Here is a 12,426-nt window from a genome sequence, read left to right on the forward strand (position 1 = left end):
AAAAAAAAAAAAAAAAAAAAAAAAATTTTTTTTTTGGGGGGGAAAATGAAATCTAGGGGGAAATTTACCAGCGGAGGGGGAAAAAAAATCCGAGGGGAAAGGGCCGATTTTCGGCGGGTCCCAAAGAAGGAAAAAAAAAACATGGTATTGCGAGTAAATAAGTAAATTTGACAATAAAGGTTCACTGGAAAGTCCACCATACTAAAAGTAGTTCCCAATTATTTTGTTAACTTTTGACATTCTTTGATGTTTTTCTTTTGGATATTTTAGGATTGTTGGTGTGTGTTGTGTGGACTTTTCATTTGTAGTACCTAACATTAAGTGTATACAATATTTTGACCAAAGGAATTTGTTCAATTTAACTCCGTTTGTTATTTTGATAATTTCATGCATGCGCTGTATATTTATCAAAAGCAACATTTTGCATAATATTTTTTTTATTAGCATTTACTGATCTGTTCTACAAGTATTTACAGGCCTATTGACAAATAAATTGAATTATTTGCCATTATATTTATTGAACTATTCCTATGTGAAAAATAAGCCTTTTTACACTTTACATGAACCTTAATTATTAATAATGACGCACTTCCGTTGCTTAAGAAAATGGCGAGTGATTTATCTTGTCAATATCTATCAGGGTTTTTTTTAGAAAGAGGGGAAGCTGCTGGACGCTGGGTAAAAGGGGAAAATCGAGCGCAAAAGAGACATATTTGGGGAAAAAATAAAAACTGTTCATTTCAATGTCTATAACTCACCTACAGACTTCAGGGTGTTTTTTTTTAGAAAAAGAGGCATGTCTCTGGCCTTTTTGTTCTTAAACACATGAACAAGTATGATATTAAAGTCAAAGTCCTAAATAAAGTTGCAGGTGTAGATCTATTAATGGGAAATGTTTTCAACTGGGGCCGGGGAAAGATGTCAATATTATGATTTCAATTTCATGATGAATGGGTTCACGATCTAGATCAGCTACAGTATTGGAAGGGAAAGGTGCGGCAGCTGCCGATTGTCTACTTTCACTTTCACAAGAATCCGACAGTATTAATCGATGTTGATTACATGTACCTCCGAATCCTGCTGGGTTTCAACGGTTTTTGATGATTCATTCTTAAAAAATGCGTCAACTAAATTAATATTTTCCGAGTCCGAACGTTTTATTTTGTTCGTGTATGAACGCCAATTGTGAGACTTTTTTCTGTTTTAACGTTTATATTTTGGCTTTCACATAACCCGGATGAAAATTTGACTGGTTTCCGGTAATTAATTGCCGAAACACCCTTCTCGCTCAAGACAGGAATCCAGTAAAATAGTCACGATTAATACGATTAGTTGCCCAGTTTCCATGACGTAATTCAAGAGCTATATATAGAATCACTGGGATTCCCAGATTTTAGTGTTCGTCGGGAGAGAGAGAGCGAGCGAGATCGTTGTGCATAGTACAAATTGGATAAGTGTCGACTCCCCAAATGAAAAAAATATTTCTTTGAGGGTAAAATATTATATTTTGGTGAAAAATTATATTTTTGGAGGGGAAATGGTATTTTTAGGGGAAAAATTCTGGTAGGGGAAGACGCTGAATATCGGCGTCACTTTCTTAGTAAAAAAACCCCCTGTCTATACATACATAGTCGAACTATGTTTTGTTGGAAGATTTTTATTAATTTAGTATGTGTATGCATTAAAACTAAAAAAACATTGTCATTGAAATCGAGGGCCTATGGTTCAAACCTCTAACGAAACACAAAGAAAACAACGCATTGCAACCGTTTTTAATTACATACTAATGTGTTTCTACACATATAACTGAGACAATTCAAAGTCAAAATACCAATTTATTTACACGATGTACAAGATAAAAGCAATCAATGTTTCTAGCTTCGTCTCAGTCCCTCAAATGCCAATAAATATATGACACAGATTGCCCACCATAGATTTGTAAGTTTAAATATTACATCAATAGCCCACCATAGATTTGAAAAATCTTATGTTGACAACAATAACCTACCTTAGATCTCAACAAGTCTCACTATGACTTTAATTGCCCACCATAGAGTTGTTAAGTCTTGTGATGACTTCAATAGCCCACCATAGATTTGTAGTCTTGTGTGGTATCAATGGTCCACCATAAAGATTTTAAGTATCAATTTGGCATAAATTGCCCACCATAAATTTGCAAAGTCTTACTATGGTATCAATGGCCCACCATAGAATTGTCAAGTCTTATATGGTCTCAATGGCCCACCATAGAGATGTTAAGTATCAATATGGCATTAATTGCCCAATAGCCCACCATAGATTTGTAAAGTCTCACTATGACTTTAATTGCCCACCATAGAATTGTTAAGTCTTATGATGACATCAATAGCCCACCATAGATTTGTAGTCTTGTGTGGTCTCAATGGTCCACCATAAAGATTTTAAGTATCAATTTGGCATAAATTGCCCACCATAAATTTGCAAATTCTTACTATGGTATCAATGGCCCACCATAGAATTGTCAAGTCTTATATGGTCTCAATGGCCCACCATAGAGATATTAAGTATCAATATGGCATTAATTGCCCACCATAGGTTTGCAAAGTCTTACTATGGTATCAATGGCCCACCATAGATTTGTCAAGTTTTATATGGCCTCAATGGCCCACCATAGATTTGTAAACGCACAATGTACGACAGACGACCTACGACGGACAAAGTGCAATTACACAGGGATTTGGAAATGCACATGGTACGACAGACGACGGACAAAATGCGATCACACAAATATCAACAATTGCCTGTAATGGAATTGTGCCCTCTTTATGTCAATAATGGCTCTATTAAGATTCTTTCTTAATGCTTACAAAAATTAAATAAAAAATATAACTAAATGTATACACAGTTTGTGTCTTAACTCAGACGAAAAAACTGCCAGTAAACCAGAGAAGCCAAATTAATATTCTTAATATGGCAAAATTAACCACAATGGAATTCAGGGGTTATAAACTAGGATGCGAAATAATCAGCTGTTTATATTCCATAAAACAATTCAATCTGATTATTTCCAACAGCAATTTACCCAAATACAGTCTGTTTAATACACCTAAACGTGTGACTGACTATTTTAAACAGAATACTCTTGTCTTTTTCTATTAAAATATCATAAACCAGGACTTTTTCAATCAAATATTACCAAAACATTGCGAATTGTCCAGACCGTAAAACTGTAATGGTAACTGGGCTGTCTGTCTGTTCGTCAACTGACAAGTACATGTACATCAATCCATAATTAAACCAAACAAAGAATTGAAATAATTACTAAAACAGAGGTTTGGTGCTACAGTACACTCCACGCGTTTTCCCCAATTTCCCTCCATCAGTGCTCACTCTGGCCTTCAGAAAATAATAGCCATAAATTTTTTCCTTAAACAAATAATAGCCAAAACATATGCGGACTTTTCCGCAAAACGGTACTAAAGGCAAAAAGAAAGAAAAAACAATGAATCTCATTTTATCTGTTTTATTAAATGTATATCTATTGGATTTAAGTTATAATATATATATATATATATATATATATATATATATATATATATATATATATATATATATATATAAATACTTAAAAACAAACATAATATCAGTGTGTCATTTTCTTATAAAATATTATCATGGCTTTACAATAAAGAATACAATCAATGTTGTGGTTGTTACTTAACAAACCAGATCTCACCCGGGTGTACTTTGTCCAGGGTTTTCCATGGAAATCCATGGAAAATATGAGGCTGGAGTATTCGGACTAATTTCCAGCCTTTTCCAGCGTCAATATTTTAAAAAAAGGGTGGAAAATTGTCCATGGTATGTGGAAATAGCCTGGAATAGTTTCCATGGTTTTCCAGGCTCCCTGGAATAATTACCATGGAACAATTTCCAGGGTTTTCCAGCCAGCATGGAAAAAATACCGTCCGAATACTCCATGTAATCTGGAAAACCATGGAAAACCATGGATTTATTTCCAGGGTTTTCCAGATTACATGGAGTATTCGGACGGTATTTTTTCCATGCTGGCTGGAAAACCCTGGAAAATGTTCCAGGGTTTTTCCATGTTCAATATTCCATGGATGCCTGGTATAACATGGAAAATTGTCCAGCGTTTACCATGGTCACTGAATAGAAAAAGAAATTTCTGGTCTAAAAACAATATTCATGTATTAAATGAATACAATACTCACAGCTTAAGTAAATCATAATTTAAGGTTAGATTAAAACAAAACAAAAAATCAACATAATGCCTTAGTTTCTTCGATGTATTATTTTGTTCACAATTCATCAAAATATAACATCAGATTACAAATTGTGTTACATTTATTTAACAAATTATTCAGATCAAACAAGTGTTGTTTAATACATGCTTACAAAGCCTCTAGGTCCATAATCATAAATCAGGCCCTTACATAACAGAACAAGCGCTCCTTTAAAAGTTAAAAAGTATAATGCAACCTTCACAACATGTATTCAAAGTAACAAAATACAAGCAAGTCAAGTAATATACAGTAACAATTCACGAACCCTGTACAAACGATATACAAGAAACAAAATGAAAAATTTAAGTTATTTTTAGCTGCTTCATGTATGTCACAATATATGTAGCTGAACATGAGCACAAGGATAATATTTTTATGTCCCCCACTATAGTAGTGGGGGACATATTGTTTTTGCCCTGTCTGTTGGTTAGTCTGTTGGTTGGTTGGTCTGTTGGTTGGTTGGTTGGTTTGCACCAACTTTAACATTTTGAAATAACTTTTGCTATATTGAAGATAGCAACTTGATATTTGGCATGCATGTGTATCTCATGGAGCTGCACATTTTGAGTGGTGAAAGGTCAAGGTCATCCTTCAAGGTCAGAGGTCAAATATATGTGGCCAAAATCGCTCATTTTATGAATACTTTTGCAATATTGAAGATAGCAACTTGATATTTGGCTTGCATGTGTATCTCATGGAGCTGCACATTTTGAGTGGTGAAAGGTCAAGGTCATACTTCAAGGTCAGAGGTCAAATATATGTGGCCCAAATCGCTTATTTTATGAATACTTTTGCAATATTAAAGATAGCAACTTGATATTTGGCATGCATGTGTAACTTATAGAGCTGCACATTTTGAGTGGTGAAAGGTCAAGGTCATCCTTCAAGGTCAGAGGTCAAATATATGTGGCCCAAATCGCTTATTTTATGAAAACTTTTGCAATATTGAAGATAGCAACTTGATATTTGGCATGCATGTGTAACTTATGGAGCTGCACATTTTGAGTGGTGAAAGGTCAAGGTCAAGGTCATCCTTCCAAGTCAAATATATGGGTCAAAATTGCTCATGTAATGCAACTTCTGCAATATTGAAGCTAGCAATTTTATATTTGACATGCATGTGTATCTCATGGAGCTGCACATTTTGAGTAGTGAAGGGTCAAGGTCAAGGTCATCCTTCAAGGTCAAACGTCATATAGGGGGACATTGTGTTTCACAAACACATCTTGTTCTCAGCTACTTTCACTTTAATGCAATTTAGGTGCTTAATTTCATTAAAATACTTTTATATAATTTTATTGTTCAAAGAAATTCAGAACATAATAGATGTACATGTATTACTTTCCAAGTGACAATTTAAAATATAATTGCAAATCTAAAACTTGTGTAGGCAGCTTAGTAAATTATAAGTACCCAGGTGGGATAAAATTACAGTTTTTAAAAACTTTTTTGTTAATTAGCTGGGCTTCAGTAGGTCGTGGATCTTTTATAGAACTTGTACTGCTGTTATACTGTAGGGCTCCTGCATGATCTCTGAAAGAAAAACAAAGCAAACAATATTACAAGAAAGTCATAAGTTTTTTACATTCATCTGTAAAAGTAAATGTGCAGCAATCATATGATTGAATATCTATACTTTAATGCTCATTCATATTTTTATCTATTTTAGATATTTCATATCACTGCTCAATTCTGTACATCTGGCTTTTTGTATTCGAGCGAACATTTACGATCCTAAGTAGTTTGCAAGCGGGCTTTAATCTACTTGCAAACAGGAAAACTGAGACTTTAAAGTGAATAAATTGGTGATTTAACTTATATTTTTATAATGACTCTCTTTTATTTTGAAATTTATATTGTTGTTTTCTTAAATGCCCCAAAACGGGGTACACTAGCATGTTTCTGGAAACTCAAACATATATAGGAATTTTATATTCAGATATTGCTATATGAAAGTTATGCTAATTTGCTAATTCATATAAAAATAACCTGTAATTGAAACTAGACCAAAATATTGGATACCAAAAAGACAAATACTTTCAGGTGGTTAACACTAAATTACTTATATGAGCCCGGGGCATAACAATATTTACCATGAATTTGTGGCCATGTTAGTCCTCTTGGTAAATGCGCCAAAAGAGCCGCTTTGCTGTCTTGGGTTATTTCCCTGCCAAACTCTGCAGTATCTTCCATCAACTGGTCAGCTACAGTTAAAGCACATAATGAAAATGTATATAGAAAAGAATTCAAGTATTGTTTTAAATATTTAGTAAAATGGTCTTTTAATAATAACTTACAATGAAGTTAATACATCACAAAGCATAGCATAACAAAATTTGTTGGTATGATTAGTACAAATTTATTATTGCTATAATTAGAAAGATGTGTAATTCTATTGGTATGAAAATGCACAGTGAAACCTAAAAAACAATGCTATTGGTTTAATTAATTTATTTATAAACATTAACAGCATTAATGAACATTGAGTTCTTATCATGCACAGCACATAACTCCCTTAGCCTCAGTTCCCTAGCCATGCATTATAAACTTCCGATACTACATTCAAGCTTATTAATATCTCCACATAGGACTTCCTTTATCAAGCTGCAAACTGCACTTAGTGAAAATGTGTGTGACAGCTGCTTTTAAACTTCTATATTTGCCATACTTTTACCTAAAATGTCACATAAAAAAGGTCTACAATGATGACATAAGAAGAATAAATTTAAAGGAATATTTAAAAATAATGAAAAGACAAACCTTCAGTTGTTGTTCTATTCCTAGACAGACTTCTGAAACACTTGTATGCATCACTTTTTAACAACATTTCATGTCACTTTCCAAATGATATCCATACATTATTATTTTAAGAAATTCTTGTTAATGGAAAAACTCATTAACTCTACTGTTTGTGAAATTACATTAACTTCATTTTAACAACAAGTTTAAGCTGCATTTTTTCTTCAATACGCCTTCTCCAGAAATTCAATCTAACAGGTAAACTTTCTGTATTTGAACTCAGCCAATCAGAAAAGGCTGTGATATTTTATAACCAATAGATTAGCCGCAGACACATCTGACTCACACACAGGCTTTTCAGATAGTTTGTTAATTGCAAACCTGGACTGTAGTTAAATATTAAGTGTGTATACACCTTGAACAGGGTTAAGGAATTTAAACTTGTAGACATTGCTTTGAAAGTTACTACTATTACTTCTACTACTAGTACTACTACTACTACTACTACTACTTCTGCAAAACTACTACTACTATTACAACAGCCACAACAACAACAACAACTACCTACTACTACTACTACTACTACTACTACTGCTACTACTACTACTACTACTACTACTGCTACTTCTACTTCTACTACTACTACTACTACTACTACTACTACTACTACTACTACTGCTGCTACTACTGCTACTACTACTACTACTACTACTACTTCAACTACTACTACTGCTTCAACTACTACTACTACTGCTACTGCTGCTGCTACTGCTGCTGCTGCTACTACTCCTGCTGCTGCTGCTGCTGCTACTACTACTACTGCTACTGCTGCTGCTGCTACTATTACAACTCCTGCTGCAGCGACTACTACTACTACTGCTGCTGCTGTTGCTGTTACTACTACTACTACTTCTACCACTACTACTGCTGCTACTTCTACTTCTACTACTACTACTACTACTACTACTACTACTACTACTACTACTACTACTACTACTACTACTACTACTACTACTAGTACTTCAACTACTACTGCTACTACTACTGCTACTACTACTGATGCTGCTACTGCTACTACTGCTGCTGCTGCTACTTCTACTACTACTACTGCTGCTGCTGCTAATGCTACTTCCTTAACTACTACTTCTACTGCTGCTACTAGTATTGTTATTATTATTTATACTACTATTGCTACCATTACTGCTACTATTCCTGTAAATGCTAAAACAACAACACAATAGTAACTGCTACTGTCACTTAAATTTGCACCAATAGTATAATTATCAGTAGTTTAACTGCTTGTACAACTTATACAACAACCACTTTTACTTCTACTCCTACAACATATTCTACTGCCAGCACCAGCATTACTACTTCTACTACTACTACTACTACTATAACTACTACTATTTCTGCCCAAACTATGCACATTGTTTTATGTTTTATTCATATGTTGTGTAAATTGTTGAACTCTGATTTACTTTGAATAAAATGTGTTGCATTTTTATAAGTTATTTTCTCCTCTTATAAAGTCTAAGTTTTTTCCAGAGTTAGCTGAAAATGTTAGAGTCTTTTCCATGCTTAAAAAATTCTATGTTCTACTTTCCATGCTATCTGGAAATATTTTCCAGGGTTATCCAGCCTAAATCCAGCGTTTTCCATTCCTTTTCCATGCTTTTCCATCCAAGGCTGGAAAATGCTTGGAAAAAAAGTCCACGTTTCATGGACATTTCTAGAACAAAACCCTGGAAAACCCTGGAAACTGTTTCAAATTCCAGGGATTACCATGGAATTCCATGTTATACCATGGATTTCCAGCCTAAGTTCCATGATTACCCTGGACAATGTACACCCGGGCAGCTACAGTTACATACACATAAGAATTAAGGGCAGAGGCCCCAACCCACCCAGAGCCCTTACTAATTATACTTTTTTTTTGTTTTTCCAATTGCAATTTTTGGTGAATACAACTCGATATATTATAGACCACACCTTCCGTATCACAGCATGTGTATTCGTCATTCTATTTTTGCTATTATGAACTTCGAAAATAAATCGTAATCGACAAAAAAAATACAGTATCCGAAAACGGTAATCCGAAAAATTGTACGCGTTTTGCACATGAAATATGCATAATATAACATATTAATATGCATAATCTAAAATGTGCATATCGTTCGACTACTTTATCTTTTAATACGACGTTTTCCATCGGCCGCAATATTGTAGGCAGAGGCCAATATCAATTGTAAATGATTTATTCCAAAAATAACACTTTCGCAATGCCGATCATGTTTACATCAATTAACGTCACAGCGCGTGAGTTAAAATACACCACCTAAGTGTTTCGTTAAAATTAGCTGGCCATGGCATATGCCGGGTCCCTTTGAATTGGGAAAACCAGGTTACCTGGTTAAAAATTGAAATCAGTATGTTAAAGCAGACGACGGACAGCGGTAATTACGGGGATAATAAGTTGATGGCGATTAAATAATGTTTTCATAAAGCAATGTTCAACGTTACCTAATTGCAGAAAAAACGGCGTGAAAAATAAAACCAGCCGACAATATAAAGCGGCGTTTTCATATGACGATTAATTAATAATTGGCGCAAAATTAACAAAAATCTAACAGTTACCGATAATTGGTAAAGCACGGGGAAATTAAAAATGTTTTTCCGAAATATATCACTGCTGTCGGACACTGATTAAGAAAAACGCTCTAGGCCACAATGTCGCAAAAGTTATTGACGCGTGTATGACAATACACAGGGTCGAGTGTGTACACAGATAATCTCGTTATCGATTTTTCCTGCTTGATGGCCCGATTTGCAGGCGTTTCGCATTCTTCGGACAACATTTAGAGGCAATTTGTTTTTTGATGTAGGCGGATAAAATAATCGCCATTTTTTCTAGACAATTTTAAGAAATAATAGCCAGTTGGATAAAATAATCGCCATTGGCGATAATGTCTGGCAGCAGCGTGAGCACTGCTCCATACTCCGCGGGGATTGACCTGGAGGGAGACTGAGAAAATCCCGCTATACGCGGCGTTTGCATGATTTTGGACGCGGCGGTTAGCGATCGGCAAAACTGATAAGCCGACGCGGCGGCCCTCGGCGTTGGCAACGCGGGGGAAACTCCGCGTATTACGAGATAACGATCAATTTAATTTTGTTTGACTTTCTGATTTTCAAATAAAATTACATTTATTACAAGTACATACATGTACATGTAGTATAATATTTACAATAAAAAAAAAACAACCAAGATAGATCGATCCCAACGTGGTTGTAGAAGTAGTTGTTGTTGTATAGAAAACTCGTTGATTTACGACACACAAAACGTCGTCTTTAAACTAATACTTACCAATATAAACACAGTTTGCAACATTGTTTTTATTTTGATAATTTAATCAAAAGTTTTCATGTTAGCAGGTGATTTTCTATACTGAACATGTCAACAAATTACCAAGGACCCTAAAATCTTGCAAATCTGTGTGAATTGACAGTTTGACGTAATCAAAGAAAAGCCACTTCCTGTCTTAAGGCATAACTTTCTCAAGTAAACACATTCAACGAATGCATAAGGAATGGTTTTAATTGTCGGAACAAAGTCAATTCTCTGCTCGCTAATGCATTTATTTTCCCTTTGTAGGTAGGTTATTCCATTGATCGCTTAAAGAAGGTGGTAACTATTGAGTTGATAGTTGCATTTAATATTCACAGTTGTATTCTTGTTGCGTCAACATTCAAAACAATGTTTACCAGTAATTATGGACCAAATCGGCAGAGTGACATTCACACATATTAATCCCTTTTGTCAAAACACCGCAGACAGCAGTCTACACAATAGGTCAGTAGACAAGCTTTGCGTGTTTTCATAACGTAAAACACTTAAAATCCAGTTCCGCCAAGATGATCAGTTTACAGTACAATTACTGTTAAAATAATTACTCTACTAAAATACCCTAACAATAAAGATTTTTCGTGTTCGATTTGAAATTATTCTAGAGGAAATATAAACTTATTCGCGATATAATTTCGTTAAAAAATACCTTAGAACCTTTTAACAGAAATCAACAAAATTCAATGTTCTCTGCGCTACAAAGTTTGTATAAAAATTAAATACGCGCACGCTTTGCAGATTATACATTGTACCTTGACCTTGTACATTGCAGCATAATTTTCGCGCGCTTTTGTCGGGAAATATACATGATGACTGCATATTGGAAGCATTTGTAAATGTCGTGTTAACAATTAAAAATTGTAGTGTGTTTCGGATAACTAATTATAATTCTCATTTGCAAATTTTACAGAACATTTATTCTTGTGTTATATGTGTTCTGATTTAAATATTAATTTGTCAAATGTATTATATTCATTCATATTGTAGACGTACCTGTGAATTAAAAAAACATAATTTTTATATGTGTTAATTTTCTGTACAATTATCTTTTTTTAAACATGTACTACAGTATTTAAACAATTTATTATAACAATGTTTTTATTTTTTGGCATGCCCAGTAGCACACTGCTAACGCGGCGTTGCACGGCGGTCACTGATAAGAACGGAAATTGTCTGCATTTACCAACTAGCCTAAAGTAATACACGCCGCTGGAATTAGAGAACGCGGTGTAGCGCCAAGCGTTTTATCGAGTTCACCTCGCTCTTTCAACGCCGCGTGAACACACGCTTGCAGAAAAAGACCCGCGGAAGGAGCGCGGGTTTTTGGGGGAAAACGCGTGGAGTGTACTGTAGATCTTCCTTTATCTTTACCAATTACTGCCTTCAATCATTCAAATTGAATGAATACATGTACAGTAACGCCGGTAAGAATATTTACTTGTAATAATCTAACCCAAAATTTGGCTTTAGTGTCCCTTATGATTCTATCCCTTACTTTCATAGAATCAGCCCTCCCCATAATATCGTCCCCTTAAAGAAAACCCTACATAAAGTGCTGGATATGTAATGTTTTTCAATTTTTAGAAGTTGTAATTTATTGTATGGTTATCCAAGACTATTACGACGATCATTCTTGTGATTTCTGGTATTCATTGGAAAGTAGGTAATGTTTATTCCAGGGTGATGCTATAATTTTTAAATTACGTAACTCAGAAGTAAGTAGTATGTTATTGGATTAATAGTAGCTTTATCAAAATATGCCGCTTATTATTCATTAAAGTGTAAAAAATAAAGACTGTGTCTTGCCGTGAACTGTCTAGTGCAGTAATGCCCCAAATCTTGACAGCCAGCTGGTTGAAGAAAGGTACAGAACCGAAGAAGCCCCGAAGTATTCTTCAAAACGATGACCTCATGTGCCTCGTGGTTTTTTTTCGACTTTCGTTCACGTCCGAAGAACGACTGTCAAATTTGCCTGGTGCAGAAAAGCCCTAATTG

The 12,426-nt window shown here is 34.6% G+C and overlaps 1 protein-coding gene across 12 annotated transcripts in view; it reads right to left on the reverse strand.

Moving 5' to 3' along the window:
• Positions 1 to 12,426, reverse strand: part of LOC127864178 (uncharacterized) — a 677,094-nt gene that overhangs the window by 651,289 nt on the left and 13,379 nt on the right. The gene's annotated exons all lie outside the window — the stretch shown is intronic.

This window comes from Dreissena polymorpha, chromosome 1 (genome assembly GCF_020536995.1).
Source record: "Dreissena polymorpha isolate Duluth1 chromosome 1, UMN_Dpol_1.0, whole genome shotgun sequence".
In the NCBI taxonomy this organism is placed as follows: Eukaryota; Metazoa; Mollusca; class Bivalvia; order Myida; family Dreissenidae; genus Dreissena; species Dreissena polymorpha.